Consider the following 21,595-nt stretch of genomic DNA (forward strand, 5'->3'; position numbering starts at 1 on the left):
AGAGAAGGACGCCTCGCAAGACCCCCGGAGGGAGAAGGAACGTAGGAGGAACAAGACGGCGGCGGAGAGGCGAGGGTCACCCCTGGCCACGCTGGAGAGGCGCAGAACGCACCAGGGACGAGCGGCCCTCGGCGCCAGCAGCGCTTTTACGCACCAGCAGGCTGATTCCGGGTCCGTCCGTCCGTCGTCGCCCCCCCCCCCCGCCTCCCCCGTCAAGGCTCGCGGGTTGCGAATAATTCATAGACGGAGACAAGCGAAAGGGGCTCCCCGGAGGTGGGGGCAAATATAGCCACCCCCAGCTAGCTCACATTCTCTGGAGGCAACTTGAACGGGAGTGGGACAGAATGGACCCGATACTCATGTGATGTTAGGGGAATGGGGAAAGGATCAAGCCAGCTCAATTCACAAACCGCTTAGGTCGGGATAATTTACGCCGAGGGGGTCCCTGGAATTCCCTGCCACCAGTGCTGGCGATGGCCATTAGATTAGAGATGGCTTGATGGATCAGCCACCTTGTGAAGGAGCGATCTGTAAGTGAGATAGCTAAACGTCCACCCATAGAGGCAGTCTACCTTTGGAATACAGCTGACGTTGATTTTTATTTTATTTTAAAATAAATGTAACAAGGGTGTTGTATTCTTGGGGCAACCTTCTTCTAGGAAAAAGAATAGTGGTCCAGTGGTCTTGCATAGATCACTCCGGCATGCCAGATCGGGATGAAGAATAAAAGAAGAAAGGAAGGCGGAAAGTGTGCGCGCGCGCGGAAGCGCCACCCTAAACATGTTTACTCAGAAGTAAGCCCCAGTGCGTGGAAGTGGAGATTACTTGCGCCCTTGTGCAGGAGATGGGGAACCTGTGTGGCTCTCCAGGTTTTATTGGACTCCAACTCCCATCAGCCCCGGGCAGCATAGCCAATGGTCAGGGAAGATGGGTGCTGTTGTAGTCCAGCAACATTTGACGGGCAGGAGTGTTGTGTGTGCGTGTCGAGGGCTGCAGCATGACTCTGGTTTAACTAGGTAGTGGATCGGGTTGCAGACTAGGGAATAGGGCAGGGGACACTCACTCCTCCTCGCTGGAAGGAAAGGAAAATGCAGGTGGAAGAGTCTCGGAATAGGCATGTTTCTGGCAGGCCAACGCAGGTACCACTGAAGCCCTGATGTTTGGATTTCATCGGCGAAGCTATCATTGGTTCCTAGCCACGGTGGCTATGTTCTGCCTCCACCGACAGAGGCAGTTCGCCTCCGAATACCACTTGCTGCGAGGCGCAGGAGGCGAGAGTGCTGTTGCGCTCAGGTCCTGCTTGCGGGCTTCCCGTGGGCATCTGCTTGTCCACCGTGAAAACAGGATGCTGGACTAGGCGGGCCTTTCAGCGTTCCACTGGCCGCCCAATCTGTAAGCAGCCCGGGTCTATGTGGACTTTACTCGGAAGCAGCTCCCACTGAAATCGGTGAGACGCTCCACAGGCTTTGTTTAAAGTGGCATCTTCAAGGAAAAGAAACCAAACCCAATTTCACAATCTTATTTATCATAAGCACTGTTGTTTAAAACTAGAATTGCTGTAAAAATAAAAAATAAAATAAAAAGGCTCAAACTTTGAGAGCTTCTCTGAACTGACAACCAACCTCCTCTCTTCACCTCCAAAAAGTATTAAGTTTGGCTGTGGTTAATCACAGGAGAGATGCTGCTCTGTACATGCCCAGATGAACGCTCTTTAATGATACCTCCTATCCTCAAGGGATGACGTTGCAAAACGGGATCCGGGATCGAACCCTCGGGGGACACAGACAAATCACCTGTTTGGCCTTTGTGTTGCCTCCAACGCAGTTGTGGATCGGGAGGCCTCGGGAGCAAATTATCTTAAAAGACAAGGTTTAGCTGAACCTCTTCGCTTGGAAGTCATTGCCCCTCCTTAAAACCACCAGGGATCAATCACCCCCCCCCCACCGGTGTGTGTATGTTCAAGCCGTTAAGAACCGACGGGCCGGGGCAAACTTCCGTTTCCTTGGCCGCCGTGTTGGCAGGCGCGGGTGGCCCTAGTGAAGTCAGTGGGCCGTCCTGGCGACGCTCAGGATCCGAGCACCCGACGTTGTCTTTTTGCAAATGAGAGTCCTCCAGAACAAGACTGGCCCGGGGTTGCTACGTGCCGCGCCGCGCCCCGCTCGCCTCTACCTGGCTGGCCAATGAATTATTCACCCGACGTGTGCGATGCTGAAGGCGCGCGCGCGCTCCCATCCAGACACCGCCGACGCCACCAGGAGTCTCGCTGCCTTCGGTTAGGTCGGACAACGCCTGTGCGTGAGACCTTGGCTGTCTCCTCGCCTGGAAGAAGCCAGGGACCATCCCGCCCCACGCGCTCTCCCCTTTCTCCTTTCCACGAGGTATATGATTCATTAAGTTGCGCTCTACCTTAACAAAATAATCATAATCCGAGCGCGGCTGCGAATGTTCTCCAGAATGCGAAAACACAGGGTGTCTGACTGATCGTTTTACACACACACTTGCTGATATTCTTGGACTAGCTTCTCAACGTAGAAGTGGGGGGGGGGGGTCGACACCCTAGGCCTCAAGTCAACCTGAAGTTTTGGTGTTTGTTTTTAATGGTATTTTGAACCGCAAAAGACACACACCGATTCATAGCATTCAACTCCTAGGGGATGAAGGGTCTTTGGTTGCCCATAAAAAAAATATTTGAGGAGGCTGCCCCCCTCCCATGTTGATAGGCATTACCATTCAAATAGTGTGGCTGTAATGTGAAGGGACACGGGTGGTGCTGTAGGTTAAACCACAGAGCCTAGGGCTTGCTGATCAGAAGGTCAGCAGTTCGAATCCCCGCAAAGGGAATTCCCATTGCTCAGTCCCGGCTCCTGCCCACCTAGCAGTTTGAAAGCACGTCAAAGTGCAAGTAGATAAATAGGTACCACTCTGGTGGGAAGGTAAACGGTGTTTCCGTGCACTGCTCTGGTTCACCAGAAGTGGCTTTCTCATGCTGGCCACATGACCTGGAAGCTGTAAGCCGGCTCCCTTGGCCATTAACGCGAGATGAGCGCCACAACCCCAGAGTCGGACACTTCTGGACCTAATGGTCAGGGGTCCCTTTAACCTTTAATGTAATGGACTATGTGGGGAGGGGCTTACCAGCCCCCCCTATTTTATTCAAGTTGGCACCCCTGCACTGATTTAAGTAGGCATGAGAATACCTGCAGAACTGCAATGGCTAGTATGTTTACTTCCAGATTATCAATGAGTAGGTCATTCAAATATCACCCAGGCCATGAAGTCATTAGGACTGTGAGCAATCCTATGCACATTGGCTTTTGCAGCCAAAGGTCTTCTCTCTTGGGTATGGGGGCAACCCAAGTGAGGATGCCCCACTGGCATCCTTGCCCGGGTTGCCCCCATACCCATGAGAAAATACAATATAATATAACGGAAAAGACAATATACAAGAAAAAGAAGACGCATTAAGCATATAATTAAAAATCACCCAGCATCTTACATAGTATGTTGCAAGTGCTAAAACAGGCAGAAAAATTATTAAGTGGTCCACCAAAACCTTCAGCAATTTTCAAGTGGTCCATGGACGTGGGGGAGGAACTACAGGTCTGTATGATGCTTTCCATATATAGGAGCAGCTGTGCGTGTGTCTCCAATCTGGAAGGCTTTTTCTCCAGACCTTCACTCCACAAAATTTCTTCCTGGAACATTTTAGCCTACAGTTGCTCCTGAAATTCGAAAACAGTGGAATTTGGGTTGAATGTAGCAGTTCTGCCATTTCTGAACCCCAGATCCAAAAAAGTTGGCAGCTGTTCATAGAAATCCACCATGCCTTTGACAAATCCACTTACGAGTTATGCTTACAAGAACAACCATCATGTGTTCTTGCAATATCTGCATTCTCGCAACATTTTTTTTTGACATTTTTGCACCAAGCCATCTGCGCTTTCTCATGCTATTTTAACCTCTTTTGTGCCAAACCATCTGTGTTGGTGTGATATTTTTTTTAACCCTTCACAACAAACCATTTTTGTTCCCTTGAGCAAGAGATGCATATGCAAGAAGGACTGATTATGCAGACTTTAAGACTACAAAACCCACAATGCAGTGTGTATTGTAAGTGAAACTGCATTTACAAAAAGAAAAAAAGAAAGAAAATCAATTGGCCATTAAATGATGTAACAAATTGACATGATTAAGGGCGAGGGGAAATGGCAGCACAAAGAAATGCATACAAAACAGGCCAGTGGGTTTCTCAAGGAACCTCACTGGAATTTCAAACAATGGATGTAAAACAGGTTTCCATCTTGAGGTTTCATATGTCACTATTCTAGCACTATTCTATCACTGCAGATGGTGACAGCAGTCATGAAATTAAAAGACGCCTGCTTCTTGGGAGAAAAGCAATGACAAACCTAGACAGCATCTTAAAAAGCAGAGACATCACCTTGCCGACAAAGGTCCGTATAGTTAAAGCTATGGTTTTCCCAGTGGTAATGTATGGAAGTGAGAGCTGGACCATAAAGAAGGCTGATCGCCGAAGAATTGATGCTTTTGAATTATGGTGCTGGAGGAGACTCTTGAGAGTCCCATGGACTGCAAAAAGATCAAACTTATCCATCCTTAAAGAAATCAGCCCTGAGTGCTCACTAGAAGGACAGATCCTGAAGTTGAGGCTCCAGTACTTTGGCCACCTCATGAGAAGAGAAGACACCCTGGAAAAGAGCCTGATGTTGGGAAAGATGGAGGGCACAAGGAGAAGGGGATGACAGAGGATGAGATGGTTGGACAGTGTTCTCGAAGCGACTGGCATGAGTTTGGCCAAACTGCGGGAGGCAGTGGAGGATAGGGGTGCCTGGCGTGCTCTGGTCCATGGGGTCACGAAGAGTCGGAGATGACTGAATGACTGAATGACTGAACAACAACAACAATTCTAGCACTTACCTACTGAGAGTAGCAGATGGCAAGCTGGGAAGGAGGTGCTTCCTTGACCTCCTGACAGGTGAATCACTGCTGCTTACTGAGAGGGAAAAGGGGAGAAGCAAAGGGTTGGTGAGAGCTTCAAGCTGGAAATGCAGTGGCAGGAACATTGGATTGGTTCAACTGGTGTGTTTGTACCACAGTGGACTGTCTGTCAACTCACTCCTCACCCTCTCAGTAAGCAGCAGCAACGCACCTGCCGGGACATCAGGTCAACTCCTCTGCCCCACCATGCTGTCTGCCATTGCTGACAGATCCACTCTCAACTGACTGAGCACCACAATTTGAGAAGTTACAGGTGTTGGTCTGCCATAGTCAAAACAAAATAAAAAATAAATTAATTCCTTCCGGTAGCACCTTAGAGACCAACTAAGTTTGTTCTTGGTATGAGCTTTCGTGTGCATGCACACTTCTTCAGATACACCGAAACAGAAGTCACCAGACCCTTATATATAGTGAGATGGGGAGGGGTATTACTCAGAAGGGTGGTGGGAATGGGTGATTGGCTGATAGGTGTGGAAAACCTGTTGAGAACGATATTGATAAGCTTGAGTGTGAGCAGAGGAGGGAGACCAAGATGATCAAGGGTCTGAAAACCAAGCTTTATGAGGAATGGTTGAGGGAACTGGGTATGTTTATCCTGGGAAAGAGGAAACTGAGAGGAGATGTGCTAGCCATCTTCAAATATCTCAAAGGCTGCCACATGGAAGTTGGCGCAAGCTTATTTTCTCCTGCTCTGGAGGGTAGGACCTGAACCAATGGATCCAAGTTACAAGAAAGGAGATTCCAACTAAGTAACAGGAAAAATAAGTGTAAGAGTTGTCCGACAGTGGAATGGACTCCCACACAAGGTGGTGGACTCTCCTTCATTGCAGGGGGTTGGACTAGATGACCCTCAGGACCCTTCCAACTCTACAAGCCTATGATGCTGTGATTCTCCCTTACTCATCTCCTCTTCCAACTTTCCTTTCTCTGGCTTTCCTTCAGAAACACAATCTTCTCCTTTAATAAAATTCTTTATACATTTTTTTTAAAAAAAACAAACAATAGCAGCTCCTAAAACCACCATGTATTACATTTAAACTGAAACATCAATCAACATCACAGTCTTAATAGTACTTGTGGGCAAATGTATTCATTATTCACATTCTAATACATAATATTTTGCTTTCAATATCCATGAAATGCATCATAGCTTTGTCATTATGTTGTGTCTTAATGAAAGCAAATCACTGGCATATTAACATGACAGTCCTTGTTTTCATCTTCCCAAATCTCTCCTTTACATTTTTCCCCAGCAGGTTTATCTATGTTTTCCCAATATACAAATATACGTTGCACACACTGGATTCCAAAGTACTCATGCATGACATTGGATGCTGGAAAGAGACTCTGGTGCTCAAGCGTTTTGTGGGTTGACTGGTCTCATATAACCAACATGCTGAAGTCAGGATTAGAATGATAGAGTCATAGAACTGTAGAGGTGGAAGGGAACCCACAGGCATCCAGCCCAACCCTCTGCAATGCAGGAATCTCAGCTAAAGAATCCATGACAGGTGGCTATCCAACCTCTGCTTAAAAATCTCCAAGGAAGAAGAGCCCACCACCTCCCGATGGAGTCCCCCGGCTGAAACCCTGGGGAGCTGCTGCCAGTCAGTGTAGACAATACTGCACTAGATGGACCCATGGTGTGATGGCAGCTTCCTATGCTCCTGTTCCCTGAGCAACACCTGTATGAGCAAAGATTGCAATGTTACGGGCTTCTTGTTTTAGTAGAAAGGTGAGCAAGCAGGTAATGAGAGAGGCTTATGAAATGATGCATGGAGTTGAGAGAGCGGACAGAGGTAGGTTTTAGTTTAATCCCTCTCTTATGACACTGGAACTGAACGAGATCATCCAACGGAGCTGAATGATGGGAGATTCAAGGCGGACAAAAGAATCTTCACACAGTCCCCAGTTAAACTATGGAATTTGCCCCCCATGAGATGTGGTCATATCAGGGAGCCGACAAGGAGAGCAGGTCACTTGCAAGTCAGGGAAAGCGAGTGAAACACTTGGCTAACTTACAGTTAGTTTCTTTATTAAGGAAGCAGAACAAAGAACACCCGGAGACTTCTAAAGGTTGTTTCTGTCTTAATGAAGCAGGTTTTCCCGGACTGGCTTGTAGCTCTCCCTCCACTCCCTATCCCTCTGTGTCAGGCCCCTCCCTCTGTTTACAGGGAGCTCCAAGATGGCAAAAGAAGGTAAGATCATTATCCCCCTTCTTTCTCTCCCCACTTCTCTCTCCCCCCAAACCTCACAAGGCATATGAGAGCAGTTGCTCACACCAAATTCATACATACGAGAGGAAAACAGAGATGTTATATGTACCTTTGTTATCCATGATTTTGTTTTTTAAAAATTTTAATTAACAATTTTTTAAAAAAATTATAACCTCAGCATCTCTGTGTAGTCTTGGCACTGTCTCCTGCCTGAAACCTTGAGAGCAGTGGTTGTGAGTGTACAGAATCCTGAGTTAGATGGACCAATAGTATGATTTAGTATTTCTCAGCTTCCTATGTTCCTGTTGGTGCTTCTGGGTGAGACACTTATATCACAATTGGGTAGGGGGCGGGGCGGAATGTCGATTTTGGTTTCTTTTAGTTTCACATTTCCCCAATCTTCAGTTCTGCACATTCCCACATTTGTTTGCAATTTTAAAAAAAAAGTTTCCATGAAAATTCATCAGCACTTTACAAAAATGTTACTCTAATATCTCATTGGCAGTTTTGACTAATACACATATTGCAAAGCAATTCTCCCTAATATAATGATTTAATTCACTGTCCTTGTGTTAATGTTGTACATTATTTTTATTTTATTTTTAAGGGTTTCTACAAGCCCAGGTTAGACATTTTAAAAGCAAAGAAATAGAAAAAAGTTATTTCTGGGAAACTGAGATTGGGACCTCATGGGAACCCTAGACCACAAACTGCACTTTACTGAGCTATACAGTTCCTCATCTAGATGGGCAGAGCAAAGGCTCTTTTATTCCCCTTATGCTCTTAACAGAAGTCTGATCTGCAGAAATCAGCATGCAAAGCTTTCACAGCTTGCAAGTAATCATTATGATTCTGCAGTTTTTGTTTTTGCTTTAAGCTAGCTGTTCTATTTCCAGACCCCATTCCCGCATCCCTGGCTGACAAACCTTGACAGGCCTTTAGCTAGCTAGCAATAAATGGTCTGTGGTTGGTGCATCCTCGTGAACGTGAAGCATAGGCAAGCGCTACAAAAGCTCACGTGGGAGTAATTTCCCAGGGAGAAAAGAAACTGGCACGAGTGCCCTGTGCAGATACAATTTCAGTCTGGCATCACCCCTGCTAAGACCCTGTTACAGTCTAATGCTGGGCTGCGGATGCAATTTCCGACACACCGCCAAAAAACAAAAGCTTATGAAAGGAGCATTGCAAACAGATGGGAAATGAGCCCTGTTTCCACTTCAGGATGCGAGGGACAGCTCCCCATCGCTCAGAGCTCCCTTCCGACTAAACCCATCCCCTTCAAACTAAAGGAAGGCGTGCGTTCAGATGTTCTCTGCCTCGGGAGGAGAAATGTGCCGCAACACGATCTGTGGCCTATAAGTCTCCCCGCCGATGCTCACCTCTCCTACGTTTCTCAATATGGACTTCCTGCATCTTTTAATTACAGCAATCGGTTTTTTGCAAATGGGCTTTGTTTGCCACCAAGTCTTTCTTTGCATTTGGCAGTAGTCAGAAAGGGAACACCTGTTGTCTGGTAATAGAGCGGAACACCTGTCGGTGGGAGCAGTAAGTGGTAACCGGGGGACCATCGATAGGCAAGATCTTAGGAGGTTTTGCTAGTGAGACAGAGAGGAGAAGAAAACACCTGTTTGGGACTACTGAAGACCCAATGACAGTTTATTGACTTCTGACAGAGGATGTCAATAAAGGACAACCCAGCCTCTTTCCCCCCATAGGACCAGCAGCCCGCGGCTCCAACATCTGTTAAGAGGGGAATGAGTGCCATCAGATTGGAGACATTCCTTTGGAAAAGAATAGAGCGGAACGGATTTGAGGATTGCCAGTCATCTAGCGGTTCATATGCTTTGCAGATTATTGCCAGATCCTTTTAGGAGAGGGGCTTTTTTATTTTGGAGGGGGGAGAGTGGTAAAGGCTGAGAGGCATCAGCTGGAGAAAGCTGCACTAAGGAAAAGGAAATCACTATCTTGGGTTTGCAAGTTTTAACTGGGGAAATCATTCCACCCAATGTTTTAACTCTGATGGGCTAAATTTTGACCCATGATTCGTTGCTTCATGGGGAATGACAACAAGAGCTGTTTGACGGTGGAACGGTCTCCCTCTGGTTTTTCTAATAAGGCTGTTTCCCATACTATTTGATACCAATGGTCCATGCTTACTCCTGACAGGTCTCTCCAGTGTCTGGCTATGATGTTCCTGGCTGATGAGAGGAGGTGGGTTATGGGCTCTTTATGGTGTGAGTGGGCATTATTATATTGGTCTGTTCTACTGTTGAACAGCTCTTACATACCATGAGGGACGCAGGTGGCGCTGTAGTCTAAACCACTGAGCCTAGGGCTTGCTGATCAGAAGGTTGGCGGTTCGAATCCCCACAACAGGGTGAGGTCCCGTTGCTCGGTCCCAGCTCCTGCCAACCTAGCAGTTTGAAAGCACGTCAAAGTGCAAGTAGATAAATAGGTACCACTCAGGCGGGAAGGTAAACGGCATTTCCGTGTGCTGCTCTGGTATGCCAGAAGCGGCTTAGTCATGCTGGCCACATGACCCAGAAGCTGTACGCCCTTGGCCAGTAACACAAGATGAGCACCACAACCCCAGAGTCATCCGCAACTGGACCTAACTGTCAGGGGTACCTTTACCTTTACCTTTAGTGTTGAACAGCTCTTACATACCATGAGAAAGTTTAGTTGTGACTCCCACAGAAGTTGATGGAACAAGTTAGTCATAACTAACTTTGGTTTGATTACTTTCAGTAGGAGTTTGTCATGACTAACTTTCTGGATTGGGGCCTGTGGCTTTTCTTCCAACCATAAGAATGATATGCAATCGAAGATTGTTCAGCTGAAACCAGTGTCAGCACATCTTCTAGATCCGAATCTTCCACAACACTGTTAAGGTCTTGCAGTTCCTTGTGTTTTTGCAAAGTCATTTTTGCTTCAGCATATTGCTACGAAAAGGACATTATTCATTTCTACAAATCTGATTAAAAAGGCACCAGAAGCAATGAGTGCTGGCTTCTTTCTTTCTTTTTAAATGAAACAAATCTTCTCTTTCCTTTAAAATCCTCAGAAAAGCATCTGTACTGGCACTCTAATAGATGTGTACATTTAATGAAATTCAATTGAGTCGTTAATTTATTCTGTGATTAATAGCCAGGGAGTTAACTGATTAAAAGTCTTCTAACTTGTTGGCAGTCCTACTTGTCTTGTAGTGTGAATTCATGGAACATCAGGGGAAAGGCAAGGAATGCCAGGGAACAAACTGGAGGATATCTAAAATAGGGCAGTTAAAGCCAGCTACTTCTGATTGCTAGGAAGGCACACACATAACAGAGGAAGGTGGACCTCACAGGGTCTACAGGAAATCCACCCTGTGAGAGCCACTCCCACTGTGTCCAGCCAGGTAAAGGGTGCAAGAGCCAGGTAAAAGGTCCCCAGCCTGCTCTCTCTCTCTCTGATCTCTTCTCTTCAATGCTTCATCAATGACCAGGGATGTAGGACATATGTTGAGTCTGAGTTACAGCTCAGACTCCAACCCTGTAATTTTCCATGTATAAGACGCCCCCATGGTATAAGATCCCCCCTATTTTTGGGGACTCAAATTTAAGAAAATGGGGGAAGATGGCACGGAGTTGTTGAGCTTTAGGGGGGGGGGAGGATTGTCCAGAGTTGTTGAGTTTTTTGGAGGGGGATTACCCAGGGTTGATCAGCTTTCTTAAAGGGGGATTGCTGAAAATTGCACACCCGCACGCATCGCAAAATCTGCCTCTTTTCTGTCCCATCGCAGGCAGAAGCTGTCAGTCACCCACCCAACTGCCGGAGCGTCAGCCAATCAACACCACCCATTGATGCAGCAACCAATAACACGCACAATAGCTGCAAACAGCCACGGCAGCAACCAATCAAACGTCTACCCTATGCACTACCCATGTATAAGAGGACCCCCCCCCCCTTTTAGCATGATTTTTAAAGAAGAAGAAAACCACAGTCTTATGCACGGAAAAGTACAATATGTCTGTAGCTACATTTTAAGCCTGCCTCAAGACTGCTACTGAGAAACTGAGGGAGTAAATCTATCTTTACTGTTTTATGTGTTTACTGTTTTAAGGGAGAGTAAAGGGGGATGACGTGGGACCCAGGTGGCGCTGTGGGTTAAACCACAGAGTCTAGGGCTTGCTGATCAGAAGGTCGGCGGTTCGAATCCCTGCCACGGGGTGAGCTCCCGTTGCTCGGTCCCAGCTCCTGCCCACCTAGCAGTTCGAAAGCACATTAAAGTGCAAGTAGATAAATAGGGACCGCTCCAGCGGGAAGGTAAACGGCGTTTCCGTGCGCTGCTCTGGTTCGCCAGAAGCGGCTTTGTCATGCTGGCCACATGACCCGGAAGCTGTCTGCGGACAAACGCCGGCTCCCTTGGCCTATAGAGCGAGATGAGCGCCGCAACCCCAGAGTCGGACACGACTGGACCTGATGGTCAGGGGTCCCTTTACCTTTACTTTAAAGGGGGATGACAAACCTAGACAGCATCTTAAAAAGCAAAGACATCACCTTGCCGACAAAGATCTGTATAGTTAAAGCTATGGTTTTCCAAGTAGTAATGTACGGAAGTGAGAGCTGGACCATCAAGAAGGCTGATCGCTGAAGAATTGATGCTTTTGAATTATGGTGCTGGAGGAGACTCTTGAGAGTCCCATGGACTGCAAGAAGATCAAACCTATCCATTCTCAAGGAAATCGGCCCTGAGTGCTCACTGGAAGGACAGATCCTGAAGTTGAGGCTCCAGTACTTTGGCCACCTCATGAGAAGAGAAGACTCCCTAGAAAAGACCCTGATGTTGGGAAAGATGGAGGGCACAAGGAGAAGGGGATGACAGAGGATGAGATGGTTGGACAGTGTTCTCGAAGCGACTGGCATGAGTTTGGCCAAACTGTGGGAGGCAGTGAAGGATAGGCGTGCCTGGCGTGCTCTGGTCCATGGGTTCACGAGGAGTTGGACACGACTGAACGACTGAACAACAACAACAAAGGGGGAAATACCAGGAAATCCAGTCTGCAATAGATGTGGGAATGCTGTGGATAGTAGGAGAGGATATATTGATTAAATTCTATCCTTCCTAACTCACGCTAGTGAGTGCAGAAAGCTAGTTTGCAGATTCGTCTGAATCTCTTTAGTTAAGCAATCCAAACTGGCATGCCCAGATTGGAGGATATTCCTGGTAAGACCCCTTTTGATTCCCTCCTAAAAAGAAATAAAGAAGACCTTAAAAGTAACGAAATGTTTACTCACATTCAGTTCACAGTTGGATCCTTGAAGGCAGGCTTTAGTTTAGAGTTACAGAAGAGGGTTTGAGTTCATCCCATATGGGAATGAGCCCATGTCCTGGTGGCTGAGAGCCAGCAGACAGCAAGACATCAATTATCAAGAGAGGGTGGCATCAAGAGGAAGAAGAATGAAGATGGCTGCATGACCAGCCTCTTTTATGGGGTCTCCCAGGGTCACGCCCATCTACCTGGTCACACGCAGGGGGAGGAAGCTCGAGACCAGGTGTGACAGGAAGTCCTCCTGGCTGGAGTAACACCCCCCTGCGTGTCCACTCTGGGCAAACAGAAAGTGTTGTACTTGACTGCTGATGTTACATCCCACAGTAAAGCATCCTGGATGATCTCTCTCTCTCTCTCTCTCTCTCTCTCTCTCTCTCTCTCTCTCTCTCTCTCTCTCTCTCTCCCTCTCCCCCCCCCCCATGTGTTTGTGTGTAGAACTTTTTCCAGCCTGAAGGTCACATTCCCTTCTGGAGAACCTTCAGCCTTTATGGGCAGGGCCAGAGGTAAAAGAGGGCAGAGCAACAGTTAGAAATTTTGCCTTTGTAAAGTAAGCTGGTTTCTACGCTCGCTCAAACACACTATCTTGCATCCATACAAACAAGAGGCATTATCAGAGTTATCAAGGGCATATTTCCGCCAGGCAAAAACACTCTGGGCTTCAGTAAAAATTCAGGGCCCCAGTGCGGGCTGTAGCGGTTCTGTTGTGAACCACCCTGAGATCTATGGGTATAGGGCCGTATACAAATTTTAATATAATAATAATAATAATAATAATAATAATAATAATAATAATAATAGCCTGGAGGGGATTCCAAGGGCCAGACAGAGAGCTGTGGAGGGCCACATTCAGTCTATAGGTTCCCCATGCCTGATGTATCCCCTACACCTCAGAAAGGGTGGGGTGCACTGGGAGGAAGCCTCTTTGCCCCTCCCCTCTCTCTTGTCCTGCTTCCTTCCCCCAGAAGACTAGACAGAATAGTGTCGTCTCATTGACATGCTTCTTTTCTACATGCAGGGATGCATGTGTATATATAAACAGTTCCCACCTGCAGTTTGAAGTGTTGGGGGCAGCCTCACCGAAAGCGTGGCCTCCAGGTGGGATGCCTTTTGATGTATGAGCCACCTCTTGGGGATCAGAGGGACTTGCTATTTGTTTTTCTGCAAGGCCAGATGCATAGCCGAGTAAGATTGTCTTCCATAAACATGGTTTTAACAGTGAGTACGTAAGTGACTGTGGGGGCCAATTCTGGATTCACACATCCTTCCATAGTGGGGACACAGGTTTCCGGGCAGGAGTTGATCATGGCGAGGGTTTGCCAAGAGTGCCTTCCTCTTAGCATGTTTCTCCCTTTCATCCTGAGTTTGAGTGTCTTCAAAGCCCATGACGCCTTTGGTAAAGGCTGTTCTCCAACTGGAGCGCTTGCAGGCCTGTTTTTCCCAGTTGTTGGTGTTTATACATTTTTTTAGATTTGCCTTGAGAGAGTCTTTGAACCTCTTTTGTTGGCCACCAGCATTACGCTTTCCATTTTTAAGTTCGGAATAGAGTAGCTGCTTTGGAAGACGATCATTCATCAGGCATCCGCACAACATGACCAGTCCAACGAAGCTGATGTTGAAGAATCATGGCTTTGATACTGGGAATGCACAATAGCATGCATACAACAATGCCCCTTCTCTAGATCATTCACCATACACAGATTATCCATTAACCACCTGCATTCACTACCAGCATGTCAAAGAAGATATTATTATTATTATTATTATTATTATTAACATTTTAACCGAATTCTGATTTTATGGCTTTAACAGATTCCCCCCTCCATTGTATATTGAGTTACATTTAGAAGCAATTGTATTTAAGTGGTTTATGAACTGTTGAAATAAATAAATTATCAAAATTTAAAAAGGGGGGCGGGATGAAGAAAATCCTGGAGCATTGGTGATATACAAGGTTATGGGATTTCAGCAGGATGCAGCTGCAGCTTTGCAAAGTCACCAGCTGGAAGCGAAGCAGCCTGGCTGCCCAAAAACATTTGCTGTGGCAAACAGTTTTGAAAAGGCATCACTGCCCCGACAGTATCATGAGCAGAAATCATGATAAATGCACAATGAAAAGGAGGTCTGGAGGGGCCAACTAGTGTCCAGGCAAACTCCATATATAACCCAGAAGCTTTCTAATAGCTCTACCAGCTCATTGGAAAATAATGGGCAGCTGCTTAACTGGAGTGACTCTGGAGTGACTCTGGAGTGCAGGAGGACCTCATCCTCTTGCTACCTACTTTGTAGCAAGTCCTATTGAATTCAGTGGGACTTACTCCTTGGTAAATGGGGCTAGGATTGCAGCCACAAACACATTTTTTAAAAGGGGGAAATTCCACGCGTTGTTATGTTCAGTAGCTGAACTTCTTCACTGTAATAGGCTGGCAGGTGGAAAGCCAAGGAGAACCTTCAAAATTGCTTCTCTGCCTGGCCTGCTGCCCTCACTAAGCCTCTGTTACCTCACTTTTCATACTGAAAGTATGACTAACATTTCACACTGAAAAGAATGACTATTTACCTATTGCATGTCCATTTTGGTCCCCTCCATTTTGCATCTGTCTATCATCACTGAAGTCTTGAGATTCTAGCAGCAGGACAGCTTGACAGAGGACTGATTTATACTCTGCATATTACAGCCTCATTTCTCTGCTCTTTGGACAAGTAAAAATCCTTTAAACAGTTGCAATAGCTGCAGAAGTCCTGCCTCAGGACAGCAGGTTCATCTCCCTCAACTAGCTTAGCTTTGAAATGTTAGAACACAGGTCTGTTGTTTTCATTGCTTTTCTTTGACCCGAGATTCCTGACATTGCTGAGAGTATTTAGAGAGAAGAGGAATCACCGAGAGACTGTTTCATCTTCTGTAGCTTCTAACAGGTGTTCATGGGTGGTGGTGGTGGGGGGTTTCAGGGTGTATAAATTTGCAGCATCAAGTTGTCCTCTCTTCTCAAACAAATTAACTGGGTCTTGGATTCAGGTTACCATCACAGGACATCCGCTCTAGTCCATGCATCAGTCTAGCCTCTGCCGCACAAATGATCGGCCCCGCGGTCCAAGCTCCGGGGCTTTGTAGAGCCTAAACAAAGCATTTGGGAGAAGGGGAAAGAGATTGGATTGCACATCTCTAGGCTAAGGGGAAGGGGGTGCGCAGGGAGGGACAGATGACAACCAGCAGCTGCAACAGGAGGCTGTGAGTTCCCCTCATAAACTGCCAAGGTGCACAAAGCTAGGCAAAGCCCCAAATGGGACAGCGTTTTCAGGATTCGTCTGTCATGCGGCCGCCGAGATCACATAACACCGGTCCTGAAAGACCTAAATTGGCTTCCAGTGCATTTCCGAGCACAATTCAAAGGGTTGGTGCTGACCTTTAAAGCCCTAAACGGCCTCGGCCCAGTATACCTGAAGGAGCGTCTCCACCCCCATCGTTCTGCCCGGACACTGAGGTCCAGTCCAGCTCCGAGGGCCATCTGGTGGTTCCCTCCCTGTGAGAAGTGAAGCTACAGGGAACCAGGCAGAGGGCCTTCTCGGTAGTGGCGCCTGCCCTGTAGAATGCCCTCCCATCAGATATCAAGGAAATAAACAACTATCTGACTTTTAGAAGACATCTGAAGCCAGCCCTGTTTAGGGAAGTTTTTAATGTTTGATGTTTTATCATGTTTTTAATATTCTGTTGGGAGCCGCCCAGAGTCGCTGGGGAAACCCAGCCAGATGGGCAGGGTATAAATATATTATTATTATTATTATTATTATTATTATTATTATTATTATTATTATCATCATCATCATCATCATCATCATCATCATCATTATTATTGAAAAACAGAGAAGTAGGTGGGGTTGGCCTCTGCCGCTGTCCCTTCAACATCAAATTAATGGCACAAATGAGATCTTGGAGTCATCACAGACAGCTAAATGAAGATGTGGGATTTTCTTCTTCAGGTAGCCAGATAACTTGGTCAGACTTGGATTTTGTGCAAGCAAGGTAGTACCATTCACTGTTGTGCCTCAGGCAAGAAAATGTCTTAAGGTTGGCCCTGTAGATTAGAATGTATGGCTTACTTGGAGCACACCACAGTTTAATGGGGTTCCACCGGCAGCCAATCAACGACCTTTGCAAAATACATCCATCTTTGATATGGCGCATAGGTGCCAACTCCCTGGGGCCCTGGGTGTCTGAGCACAAAGTTCCCCATGAAGGGGCTTTGTTGTTGTTGTTCAGTCGTTCAGTCGTGTCCGACTCTTCGTGACCCCATGGACCAGAGCACGCCAGGCACGCCTATCCTTCACTGCCTCTCGCAGTTTGGCCAAACTCATGTTAGTAGCTTCGAGAACACTGTCCAACCATCTCATCCTCTGTCGTCCCCTTCTCCTTGTGCCCTCCATCTTTCCCAACATCAGGGTCTTTTCTAGGGAGTCTTCTCTTCTCATGAGGTGGCCAAAGTACTGGAGCCTTCAGGATCTGTCCTTCTAGTGAGCATTCAGGGCTGATTTCTTTAAGAATGGATAAGTTTGATCTTCTTGCAGTCCATGGGACTCTCAAGAGTCTCCTCCAGCACCATAATTCAAAAGCATCAATTCTTCGGCGATCAGCCTTCTTTATGGTCCAGCTCTCACTTCTGTACATTACTACTGGGAAAACCATAGCTTTAACTATACGGACCTTTGTCGGCAAGGTGATGTCTTTGCTTTTTAAGATGCTGTCTAGGTTTGTCATTGCCTTTCTCCCTAAAAGCAGGCATCTTCTAATTTCGTGACTGCTGTCACCATCTGCAGCGATCATGGAACCCAAGAAAGTGAAATCTCTCATTTCTTCCCCTTCTATTTGCCAGGAGGTGATGGGAGCAGTGGCCATGATCTTAGTTTTTTTGATGTTGAGCTTCAGACCATATTTTGTGCTCTCCTCTTTCACCCTCATTAAAAGGTTCTTTAATTCCTCCTCACTTTCTGCCATCAGGGTTGTATCATCAGCATATCTGAGGTTGTTGATATTTTTTCCGGCAATCTTAATTCCGGTTTGGGATTCATCCACCCCAGCCTTTCGCATGATGAATTCTGCATATAAGTTAAATAAGTTAAATGAAGGGGCTGGACACCCACAAATTTAAGTTCCAGGGCCATGCACACTGCATGGCAGCCATGGCACCGGGCACCCACAGTTGTGGGGTCAAGTTGCTACTCCTGATGGTGGATGCAATACAGAGACAAAATCTGAACTTGGGCAGGGGTTTCTTGGAGTTTGACTGAGCCGCGTTCCAATCCATTATGCTGAAGGTTTCACTGTAGAACATTATCACAGACTTCTTGCCAGAGGGGCTACTGTTTATCAACTGTAATTTGCCTTTAATTAAGTATAAGTACTGCAGGTGGAACTTCCCTTAGCTGAAAGGCTCAGTGCTTCCTATTAAAAGAGGTGGAGAGCAATCACATCAATGCCACAAAATGTATTCAATTTTCACTGGAATTTTTCACAGCAGGCCGCTAATTGCCGAAATAGAATGGTATACTTTTGTCAAGAACACACATTATCATTTTTAAGTTTTTCAGGGGTTTTTTTAAATCTTAAAGTGAAACTTACGTAAGGATAATTAATAGTTGCTATAGAAACAGGTGTGCATTTTAATTCAACCAGAACTTATTACCCCATTCATTTTCTTAGAAGGTGTGGATTTGAAACTGGTTTCTCTAATTCCCCCACTCCTTCCCTCCTTGTTTTTCTATGGTGGGCTTGAAAATTATTATTATTAATCAATCAATGAATCAATTAAATTGGAATACCACCCTTCATCCAAAAGTTCACAGGGCAGTTTACAAGATAAAAGTACAAAATGAGAACACAAAATGCATAACAACAACAACCCACAAACACATTTAAAAGGCCATAAATCGTTTAATTGGCCATGACCTGCAGTTAAAACCAATTGAATTTTCCTTGACCAAGATATTAAAAGTCCTGTTCTAAGCTGTTCCAGGTGACACATTCCACAGATTCAAGCTTGTGCATTTATTTACTTGTGAAACAGGGTGAGGAATCTGTGGTCCTCCAGATGTTGTGGGACTCCCAACTCCTATCAGCCTTAGTCACCATAGCCAAGGGCCACTGACCATTGAAGCTGTGGTCCAGAAACATCTGGAAGACCATGTTCCTCACACACCCGATTTAACATAGAATTGTGGAGCTGGAAGGGACCTAAGGATCGTCTAGTCCAGTGGTGTCCAAACTTTTTTCAAAGAGGGCCAGATTTGATGAATTGAACGGCCGTGAGAGGTTTTTTTAGGATTGAAGTTGTTGAGCTTTTTAAAGGATTTTTTTTAGGATTTTACCCCCGGAAATAAACTGCCACAGGGGCCGGATTAAACTGACTGGCGTGCCGGATTAGGCCCCTGAAATGGACTTTGGACATGCCTGGTCTAGTCTAACCCCCTGTAATGCTAAGTTGCTAAAATTATTTTGTTTTGATTATAGTAGACTATTATCAAAATTATTACAGAAATAGCGAACTCTGTGATTTATAGGATTCTTTCATGCGGTTGAATATGTAGTCTTGTTTTTTCTTTGGTAACTGAGAAAGTTGGTGATTAAGTTCAGAACTGGCTTATTCTGGTGCAGAATTTGCTCACCTTGGCCCACAATTCCAGTTTTATTTCTAAACACATTGAACACCCAGCTCAGTGGATTAATTCTACTCTCCCAAACCACTAACATACCTTTGTGCCTTGTCAGGTGTAAGAGGTCAAAATCTTGGATAGATAATTTCTGGTGTCCCACTCTAAACATGATGTGTTTAGAATGCTGATGGAACCCCAGCCTTGCATCGGAATGCATTGGGCGTATTGGAACTGATCTCATTTTATCTCTGATTAGTCAGTCAGAAAGCAACTTGCTGGGGCTTTTGGGGGACCCCTGAGCAAGCTTCATCTGTTTCCATTCTCGAGAGCCCAGTTGTCATGTATTAATTCTAATTCAGCCAGGTGGAGACAAAGAGAAAGATCTGGACCGGAAGGCATCCAGGAATGCTTAATTAGGCACCCTTGCGGCTAAAAACCACCTACAAAGAAGACCATTTTAGAAAAACAAACACAAACAATTAAACCAGTGAAATGTCTGAGAATCTGCAGCCCTCAACACTATTTTCTACTGCACAAGCTCCAGGAAGCAAACCCTGGTTTCCTTTCATACGGATCTGATGAGCAAATGTGATCTGTGGAGATGTGGGGAACATTTTATTCCATTTGCATTTAAATGCAAAGGTATCTAATCTGCACTTTCAGAAACAATATTGTGTGTGTGTGCGTGTAAAATTTATACACCGCTTGATTGTAAAGAAAGAAAAAGAAGAACCTCAAAACAGTGTACAAAAAACAACAACAAGAAAATCCAAGGAAGTGGGGATTATTGGAGCTTTCGAAAACAATATGTGATGTAAAATGTGAGCCATTGTAACCTGCCGGGAAATAGATATTGTGAGGGAACTGTCCCCAGCACAGCGCAGGGTAGTGGAAGGGCTCTCGGGATGTTACAGAGAGCCCCGGCCCCACCTGACCAGCAGCACCTCTTCTTCCACTGGAGGAAACAGCGATGTCTCCAGCGGGGAGGGGCAGGCAGCTCTGGGTCCTGAGAGCAGAGGCTCTGGGGATGTTGGAGAGACCCTGCACTCCCCTCGCTCAGTGGGTGAGGAGGGAGACACGCCACTTCCGGCGCCCTGAGTGCGCAGAGGGGTGAAACGCAAGGAGGGGAGGTGGAGATATGGGATACCAAAACTCCTATGTTGGGGTCACTGCCGGAAGGGGCCACTCCCGGATTCTGCGAGTGACTGATACAGACATGTTACAGGTGGGTAGCCGTGTTGGTCTGCCATAGTCAAAACAAAATATAAAATCAAAAAATCCTTCCAGTAGCACCTTAGAGACCAACTAAGTTTGTTCTTGGCATGAGCTTTCGTGTGCATGCACACTTCTTCAGATACACTGAAACAGATACAGACATGAACTTGTAGCTCTGCACTGTAAATAGCATGCACAATAAAACTCTTAAAAGATGGTTTGGAGTCTTGCCTGGTTACTTGTGAGCAACCACCCCATGGACCTTACAGAAACTAAACAAAATTGCATCCCTACTAGCAAATGCAGTTAATTATTAAATGCTGCTACACGACTACTGTCAAAGATAAAATATGTTGCATGCGAGCTATCAGATACAAAAGTGTTGAAACCAAATCTAATTGGAGATCACTAGTGGGAATCTTTAGCAAATTCTCAGAGACTATCCAGAAAATATTCAGCATTATACCAGAGAGAACCTTAAGGATAATTTTTAAGAGTGCAGTTCTTCAGGTCTGACTGAGACCCAAGAGGAAAAGCTGATGGCTCAATTGTGTGTACCTTTAGAGGTCACAACTCTGGCTCAAAATAGCCATCTCGCCTGCTCAAGACCAGTTTCTCTTACCTTTGCCATTATAAATAACAAGGCTCGGCAAATCTAGTTGCACATACATGGTGGATATTTTTATACAGTCGGTATATTTAGGTCTGGGGAGTGTAATCAGAAACTGTACTCTGCAACATGAATCACCCCAGAGTTAAGTTCAGCCAAGGAAATAGGCAAGGGATGCTTCGATAATCCCCACTTCCTTCACAGCCTGCAGACCTGTCAGTTACAATTTTGTCAATGGTAATGGCCGTTTCACTGTATACAAACAAAGCATGTTCCATTGGGAGAAAACCAACAGCAGCAGCAGCACACAAAGCCTTGGTCCAAACTAGTATCAGTCACTAGTATTCCAGATGTCATCATACACTAAGAGGCATGCAAAAAAAAAATTAATCCATCCTGCATTTCATTCTAAGACAAGGTAGTCCCATTTCTGTGATGTAAATCGCCTACTTAAATTTGAAAAGGTATTCACTTGACTTCAACTACCTTGCAGGAGCACCTTGCCCGAAGCTTTTAATGTCTGATGAATTATTGTATTTTAATATTGTGTTGGAAGCCGCCCACAGTGGCTGGGGAGGCCC

The sequence above is a fragment of the Lacerta agilis genome, chromosome 9 (genome assembly GCF_009819535.1).
Source record: "Lacerta agilis isolate rLacAgi1 chromosome 9, rLacAgi1.pri, whole genome shotgun sequence".
Classification (NCBI taxonomy): domain Eukaryota; kingdom Metazoa; phylum Chordata; class Lepidosauria; order Squamata; family Lacertidae; genus Lacerta; species Lacerta agilis.